Source organism: Lithobates pipiens, unplaced genomic scaffold (genome assembly GCF_037356315.1).
Source record: "Lithobates pipiens isolate NorthernLeopardFrog02 unplaced genomic scaffold, aLitPip1_a1.2 Scaffold_18, whole genome shotgun sequence".
Taxonomy (NCBI): Eukaryota; Metazoa; Chordata; class Amphibia; order Anura; family Ranidae; genus Lithobates; species Lithobates pipiens.
Window position 1 is genome coordinate 463138246 of NW_027507758.1, and position 9468 is coordinate 463147713.

The following is a 9468-nucleotide window of genomic DNA, read 5'->3' on the forward strand; positions in this document are numbered from 1 at the left end:
TAATAAAACAAAAAAATCTTAACTATGCATTCATTTACATTTTGACATAATTTGCTTTGTTTATCTTTTCTCTAAAAGCAAAGCTTTTGCTCACATAAATTTTAATTGTCATTCATCCCAAAGAGTAGATACCTCTAGATGTCTGCATGCCAACATTTCTTTTTTTGTAGAGCACTTGGGTACCTATGACAACCAGCCTAAACTGTAATTGATCAGATCCTGTGATCCTCCAGCCCTACTGTTGGCCCACTAACTAATAGTACCTGATCTTAAGGGGTACCTGCTCTGCAGGGAACCAAATATGTCATTGATGCTATGCTCTCTATTTTAGCAAGTGTCCATTTCTATTTTTTGCACATTAGACAAAAAATATTCTAGGCTTCCTTGTAGTTACCAATTGTATTTAGAGATTTATTATACAATTGTAATTTTCAGTCTTGGTTTGAATCTGATTATTGAGTTTGGGAGCGCTTAGAATAACTTTTACATATAAACAGCCAGCAGCAACTGGTCGTATGCAAAAATCTGATTATTCAGTGCTTAAAATCAGGTTCACACAGCTTTGAAGTAATGTGTGTTACATGCATTGGTGAGCTCAGATGCCATTGTAGGGTTCTTTACTGTAAGAGTGGCAAGGATGTGGAATTCCCTTCCACAGACGTTGGTCTCAGCGAGGGGCATTTATAGTTTCAAGAAACTATTAGATAAGCACCCGAAGCAACATACAGGGATATGCAATGTAATACTGACATATAATCACACACATAGGTTGGACTTGATGAACGTGTGTCTTTTTTCAACCTTAACTGCTATGTAACTATGTTACTATTTTAAATGGAACTCAATAAACTAAGGCAGCATGCCACTACTGTAGTGCACTGCAACACACTAGTTTACATTGCATTGTGTTCATATATATGAGTCAGGTGCTGTTTTGGCTGTGTTTAGATGCATTGACAGCACACTCAAAATAAATGGACTACCTTAATGCAAAACACGTTAACACACAACTCAAACATAAACATGCATGCAGTACAATGCTGGACAAGTGTGAGCTTGCACTTCATTATTATAAGGGTGGCAACTTATGTATGAAAGAATTACTGTATATTTGCACTTTCTAGCTGAACTTACTGTCTGATCACATGCACACTGTCTTACAATTACTAATAATATATAACAGTGTTAAAACACAGAATGTAAACTATTACAGAGCTTTGTTTTTCAATGTTGGAATGACTATTAGAAGGGACAAGACAATATATGAGATCAGTCAGTATTTGGTAGACCTAATTTGATCTTCACATGACCTTTGCCTCCCCAACTCAAGATTTAAGGTCAAAATTAAACTAAAAAAGTGGGTAAACAGAAATATTTCACATAGAAACCTGCACAGATAAAATATGCAAGGCTGACCATTCTGTTTCTTAAATAAGGGCTTATTTACACCAGAACATGGTGTGGGAAACCCGTGATCTGTGCTAATTTCCCGAACAGTGTTCCAATTGCACTGGCTGTGGGATCTGCTGTGGGTGTCAATAGATTCCTAATGACATTCCAAATGCAGATTGCAAACACAGTTCTTTTGCCTGCACTTTATTGCATGGTAACATGCAATCTGGTTGCAGTATGTTTTTAAAAGTAGTGCATGTACTACTTTGGTGCAATCCAGTGCAATTTCTACCTATTCAAATTAATGAGATGGAAATTGCACCACACTGAATCACATATGAATTACACATGATCCGACATTTAGACCACCCCTGAATGGTTTTCTTTAAGATAAATGATAAATGGACCTGTAAGAGAACTATGGCATAGAGGGATTCCGTTTTATTATATTATTGATTTATTCTTATTCATTTTTTGCTAGTACCTGTACCCAATGTTCAAAATGAGCTCCCACCTCATTTGTGGTTATAGTAGAGTCCAGGTTTTGAACTGAAACTGTGTTCACTGTCCAGTACAACCCAAATAAACTACAAAGGCTGAGATGCAACAGGATCTTTACAAAACAATGGATTTATAAACAAATAGTTATCCACACAATATATATTTATCATTTTTATTTATCATTTTGTGTGTGTGTGTTAGCTGGAGTTTTGTTCTAAGCACTTACTTCTTTCATCTATGTAAAATAGCAGTTATTCTACCACGAAGAGCAGCTACAAAATGTTATATTATATTTAGCAAAGCAATTGTAATTTTGCAAAATAATTGTTTTGATGATTGAAGGAAACAAGGAAATTGAATGTGTATTGATGCCAAATATTGTTTAGTACATCAAATGCAAATGTATTTTTCCCCAGTTAAAACTGGGTTTTCTAAAGAACCAATCACAACTAGGTTAAGCAAGAATCTTCATATTTAGTCATTATATTATTCCTGTGTAGCCTTACTAATGAAAGAATATAATATAGAATATAGAATAGAATATAAAAAAATATATTTGCCCCCATATTTAGCCTTTCTGATCCTAACTACTTGTGTAAATTCCTCTTAAATACAGAGTTATTTGACAATTTTTTGCCCTCTTAGTTGCTGGGGGCACTGGTTGAAGTTAGGCAGTTGACAACAGAAACTTCAGTAAATTAGCATCCACCATGTGCAATGGGATGTTCTAGATCACTGATGGCGAACCTTGGCACCCCACATGTTTTGGAATTACATTTCCTATGATGCTCATGCACTCTGCGGTGTAGTTGAGCATCATGGGAAATGTAGTTCCAAAACATCTGGGGTGCCAAGGTTCGCCATCACTGTTCTAGATTCTCTTCAATGACACTGCAATCCACTGTTATATTGAAGCACTTCACCCTGTCAGTGATGGGAAAGTGCTCCCTATACATGTGCCGTATTCTGAGGTGACCCATGCGGAAGAAATCTGCAAGACTTATGAGTGACCATGTCAACAAGTTGCTGCATCTCTCTCTCCCAGGAGATGTAGTATTATAGATAGTAGAGATGGCAGAAGAATTATGGGAAAAGTAGGTAGGGCATAAAACAGAAGTTAAGATCAAACTAGAGAGCCTTAATAGATTATAGAAAAAGCTGCAACACTGCCAAATCCTTTATTTCTTCTACAGTAAACTTCCAGACTGAACAATGTACAAAATGCATTGAAAAAGAAATAAAGGGCAGCAATGCAGCTATTTTCTATTATTGGCTTGTGTGATGGGGTTAGGATGAGTCCCTCAATAGTCAGGGCACCCATGGTGGTAAAGTCATACATCTGCTTCTAGTGGCACTATCTGTCACTACTACTATTTTATTTATTACAGGTATTGGTATAATGCCAACAACAGTGCTTTACTTATTGTACATTCACATCAGTCTCTGCCCTCAGTGAGATAGCAATCCATAGTCCCTATCTCACATGCATTTATACACATTCTAGGCCCATTTTGGACAGAAGGCAATTAACCTACCAGCATGTCTTTAGAGTGTGGGAGGCAAGCAGAGTACCCAGAGAAAACTCATGAAAGCACACGCAGGCCATGCAAACTTCATGCATCCTGGCTGGGATTTTAACCGAGAACCCTAGTGATGCAAGGCATAAGCGCTTGCGCGCTGCCATAATGCACAATAAAATTAAATAAAATGCATATTTACTATGTAATACCACAAAGCATGTTAACACATGGTACATTTTTGCATTGCCTTATAATGCCATCCAATTATAAAAGCACTACAATGCAAACAGTAACTGCTAATGTGCCTGCAGTTCTTTTTTTGTACATTTAGGTGCTCTTTAAGTCAAAACAAAATGAAAGGCCTGTCTTAATGCAGGGTGCCTCAGTGTTTGTGAAAGAATGCATGTACTAGTGTGAATATAAAAAGCTAATGACCAATATTTTTTTTAAAAAGGGAAAACTACAGTTCATTTAAATTAACACTTGAGTATAGGTCCATTTTGGTCACCAAATTTGGTTACCAAATAAATATGAGGCATTAATAAATAGGACTTAGTCAGTAGACTGGTTCCTGGGTTATGTGTTATTCAACATATGGTAACATTTTTATTTATTAATATTAATTAGCTATTTTCCTCCTAGAATCACAAACTATATATAGAGGCCTATTTATAGAATTTTACAAACAGTTGGCATAACAGCTTATAAAAAAGGAAGCCAGCCAGTGAAACCAACATAAGAGGGCACCGCATATGAATGTTTTATGGATAATAAAAGTAACAACAGGTATACGCATCATGTTAAGCATGGTTTTTTGTTTTAAAGATGTAAAAAAGCAGACAGGTGGCATGTTATTTTTATTTTTATTTTACTATACATTTTTTTTTTTTTGCAACTTTTACTTTTTTAACTTGAATAAATCAATGACAAAGTGAGCAAAGAGTGAAAAAGCCAATAGCAATCATTTTTGCAGATTTTTATAAAAATATACCATGGTGACTAGTATAAGCTGGCAATAAAAAAAAAATGTCTAGTGTAGCTTTCTGTAACACTATTTCTTTACATTTAACTATACCTGCTATCCTTATTTTATTTCTTAATTGACTTCAGTAGTGAAATGCAACCACTAGGGGGAACATTAGCTCAGTATAACAGTATGTGCATGTTTGATTAAGTCTACAGTCCGTAATTAGGCATACATAGAGAACAGAAGTTATGTAGAAAGAATATTTTTAGAATTAATGCATTATTATATTTATGAGAGAAAAGTATAGATTATCATTATAGATGCTCAGGTATAAACACACATTTATGTGAAAAATTCTGCTTGCCTCAGCTGCAGAAATCTGACTTTAGCATGTTCAGAAAAATGAAGAACCGTCAAGGATTGTGCAGTGTTGTTTAAGATATATATATATATACCGTATATACTCGAGTATAGGCCGACCCGAATATAAGCCGAGGCCCCCAATTTACCCCCAAAAAACTGGAAAACGTATTGACTCGTGTATAAGCCGAGGGTGAGACATGGCTGTCCATCCCTGTGTGTCCGTCCATCCCTGTGTGTGTGTCCGTCCATCCATCCCTGTGTGTGTGTCCATCCATCCATCCATCCATCCATCCCTGTGTGTGTGTCCGTCCATCCATCCCTGTGTGTGTGTGTGTGTGTGTGTGTGTGTGTATTCATCCATCCATCCATCCCTGTGTGTGTGTGTGTGTGTGTGTGTATCCATCCATCCATCCATCCATCCCTGTGTGTGTGTGTGTGTGTGTGTGTGTGTGTGTGTGTGTATCCATCCATCCATCCATCCCTGTGTGTGTGTGTGTGTGTGTGTGTGTGTGTGTGTGTGTGTCCGTGCAGCCTTGTGTGTGTGTCCAGCCTACCTGTGTCCCAAGCCTCCGTCCCGAGCCGCCGTCGTCCCGAGCCTCCTCTGTCCCGTGCCTCCTCTGTCCCGTGCCTCCTCTGTCCCGTGTCTCCTCCGTCCCGTGTCGTGCCGATGGATCGCCGCTCTTCTCGGCGGCCATTCTACAATTCAAAAGCTGCGCCTCCGTCCTCCGCCTGTGATAGGCGGAACACTCAATTTCCCAGCAGCCTGTGTTCCGCCTATCACGGACATCCTCTCATACTCGTCCGTAGTATGAGAATGAACGGATGTCCGTGATAGGCGGAACACTGACTGCTGGGAAATTCAGTGTTCCGCCTATCACAGGCGGAGGCGGAGAAGGAGGCGCGGCTTTTGAATTTTAATGTCCGCCGTCTGTCTGCTCGATACGCTGATCGAGCAGTCAGACAGCGGTGACTCGAGTATAAGCCGAGGGGGCACTTTCAGCCTCAAAAAAGAGGCTGAAAATCTCGGCTTATACTCGAGTATATACGGTATATATATATATATATATATATATATATATACAAAGAGAGAGAGAGAGAGAGAGAGAGAGAGAGAGAAGGGGGAAATACATTCATAGTTGGAATTGTTTTACAATACCCAACAGTCACATATTGGAAAGGATGCTTGTTGGTGAGGAAAGATGAAAAATAGATGCATGAGAGGCTATTTAATGACAACTTCAAACAGCAAACAGAGGAGCACATACATAAAAAATGTTGTATCTGCCAAAAGATTTGTAAAGTAATGCACTTTCTATTGTGCTCCATCTACCCCTGCTGTGCCCGACAATGTAGTGGTTTAGCTTAAAGTAATATTAAACCCTTAGCATTTTTTAGCTTAACACATTGAGCACAATAAAACAAACATTTCAAAATTTCAGTGCTGCTGACTCTTTTCCTTTCAGTGCTGCTTCCCTAAAATAAAATTCCAGTAGGTAGTGCAGTCTCCAGCCAATCGTTTTGCTTGGCGAAGGGTGGGTTAAGAGGAGGGAAAAGCTGGGAAGCGCCTTTCTGTCCTAGTGTCCTAGGATATGAGACTGTGCTATAACAAAATAATAATTATTAACAGCACTGATTTAATAATATAAATTATTCTTTCTGAACATCCATGCACAATAAATCATTATTTGACCACAATATTTATGTAAAGTCCTCCAAACAATATATGTACATATTTTTAATCAAAATGAATTTCAAATGAAACACGTTCAAATAAAACAAGCCAACAGTATAATCACAAAAAAGTTCCCATCGCCAATATTACTCTTTTTAGGGCTCTTTCACACTACCGCTCCGTTCAGGTCCACCTGTCAGCTTTTCAGGCGGACCTGAATGGACACTCCATATAGGTTTCTGGAAGTGCATGGCTATCTCACTACAAGATTAGGCAAACACAGCTTGTATTAATGCCATAGATCTTCCAAACAGGTGTTGTTCATTTTAAGGATTCACCTCTATTGCTGTCCTCTCTCTATATAGAGATTTCCTTTCATAGCCAGCTATGTGTTTCTTTTGATGGAACTCTAGTCCCTGCATACAAGGATGGCTAATCGGTTAATGTAGAACTTTACCCATAAACAGTTTGGTAACAAATAATGAAAGAACATACATTCCACATTAATAATTATGCTATGAAAATGTATGTGTACTGTAAAATGCCTCCAGCCTTGCTTTCTTCTTGCTGGAGGCCACCATTTTATGAAAGGCCCACAGCAGTCTCTTTCGTATTGGAAACTCTTCCCTCTCCTTGGTCTCAGAAATGATTTATATCACTTTCTTCAAATAAAATATGTACATTTCTAGCCTTGATTGTATGTCTTGGCTGAGATAGAGAGGAAGGCTGCAGAAGCATTACAGTGCTAAAGGTCACAGGCTGCAAAGAAAAGAGAGAATAACAAAGGATATAAGATAAGCCATTATCTTTATAAGATTAACTCTTTTGTCTCCCTGACAGCAGAGGTTGTCCTGTCACCTCTCCTGTTGTTCATTTCTACCTCCCTAATCTGTGTTCCCTCCAAACAGTCTGTGTCATTCATGTTGCTTTCTTCCCCCTTCTGCAACAATAAATCTTAAAGCTGTCAGCTGTCCAGCCTCTAGTTACTCTGATTTTAGGCATAGTGCCGAGAATAGAGAGCATGTGCAGAGCAGGGTAAGACAGTACATTACTAGATTTTAAATAGTAGGGGCACTTATTTTTAACGTTTTACATAGCTATACCTGCAACAGGGGCCAACCTGAAGTCATCTATCAGAACTTATAATTTTCTGACTAAAGTTCCACTTTAATTACACTGCCTGCATTTAAAATAATTTTGAAAAATTTGTAGGCATACAAAAGTGAATGAAAGCTGGTATTAATACAGTGCTTGCCCAAGTTTGCTTTTAATTCTTGTGTCTGTGTGTGTGTGTGTGTATAAAGTAAAAAATAAAATAAAACACATCCTACTCTAACATAGTTTGATAGGTTGGAGAAAAATAAGTTAACGTAAATATGGAAGTTACAGGTTAGCTGTTGGGGCAATCAGTCAATGCATTAGGGCAATTGGGTATTGGGGCAATTCAGCAATTAATCAGATAGCTCATTAGGTCACTTCTGGTAAGCTGCAGATAGCTGACCTCAGTGAGGCTGCAGTTGGTTACCTAGCTGTATATATACGCTGTTAATAGCAAAGTATGATTTCTTGTCAGTTTTATGTGTCTATAAAGTAAACCTATAGATATATATAAATTTGTTAAATGCTTATAGAAAATATTTATTTTACAAGTACAGTATTCTGATCTCCCTGCTATTCAAGTCTATTTAACAACAGAGGCTGTTATCTGAGCCCCCAAAAAGTGAGCAGTCTCATTTAGAAATCACCATCTACTGTCTGCTAATGGTAAATATAAATTATGAATATGCAGGATTTCAGATAAGCACATTTAAACATTATTTAAAATGTTACAATTTAGTAGTCATGAACATAATACATCTAAAAATAAAATATATAAAAAAGTTATATATTCTTTCTAGCTCTTTTCACTTTTAATATTATTTGAAAAAAAAGAAAAAGAAAAAAACGGTATGCAGTAACCACCATTAACCAACGTAAGCTAAGCTTTTAGCAAACCATAGATCCATGAATAGTTCTGGAGCTCTGGACCTTTATCTGTCCTGCATTTGTATGTAATGTCAGTGTGTTTGTGCTTTTCCTATGGCTATTCCAGTTGGCACAATACAGTAGAAGTGGAATAATTATCTTCTGATCATTACATTTCTAGTATGGGGTGACTGATGGGAACCTGTAAATTGTTGCACGACATACTGGGGGAAAAAACAACAGCAAATGATCACATTAGTGAAAAATTATTTTCTGTTTCAGATGTGTTTCATTCTACCATGCACAGCTTTATTGAGCACTCAGTGAATCTTTGCATACCCTTTAGGTGCTGCTAAAGATGTCTGCCTAGAAAAGATCAATGTAGTGAAACGCAAACATCAGTTACAGTTCCATTTGGCCTGCAGGGACCCACACATCTTTCTACTTAGTAAAACAAAAAATGCAATGTTTGCTTTGAAGCTCTCATTAATTTGAAATAACCTGAAGCAGCAACACCTAGACATAAGTCACTTTCCTGTGGCCGGCTACGCCAGCTTACACTCTATGTATGATGCATTTTTGGCAAATATTGGCAGAACAAATTTACAACAATCCACAGCTTGTACTGACAATAAATTTATATGGAACTAGTTGTGTGGATCGATATAAAGCAGAAATTATTTGATTAGTTGAAGGCCATGACAAAAAAAGTCAAGAAACCTAGTTATGTAGGCAATGATCATTGTATTTAAAAAAAACCTTTGCCTTCAAACAATAAACTATGCTTGTTTTAAAGAGAAAGCATGCAGCGTACATATGTTTTTAAAGGCCAAATCTTTCCATGAATGATATCTCTATTTTTGTTTAACCCCTAGGGGCCGACACGCATGCAAATATGTGGCCTATCGGTGGCCGGGCCTTGGCGCAGTGGGGCCGCATATTTGCGTGCATATCGCTGATAGAGCTGTGCCAAAAGTGTACGCCCTGTCACTGTGACCAGCAGCTCAGGAAAAAAATCTCCCAGTTGCTTCTTACAATCTGGAGTTTTCCGATAATGTGGTCACCAATCACAAGGCCCGCCCACCTCC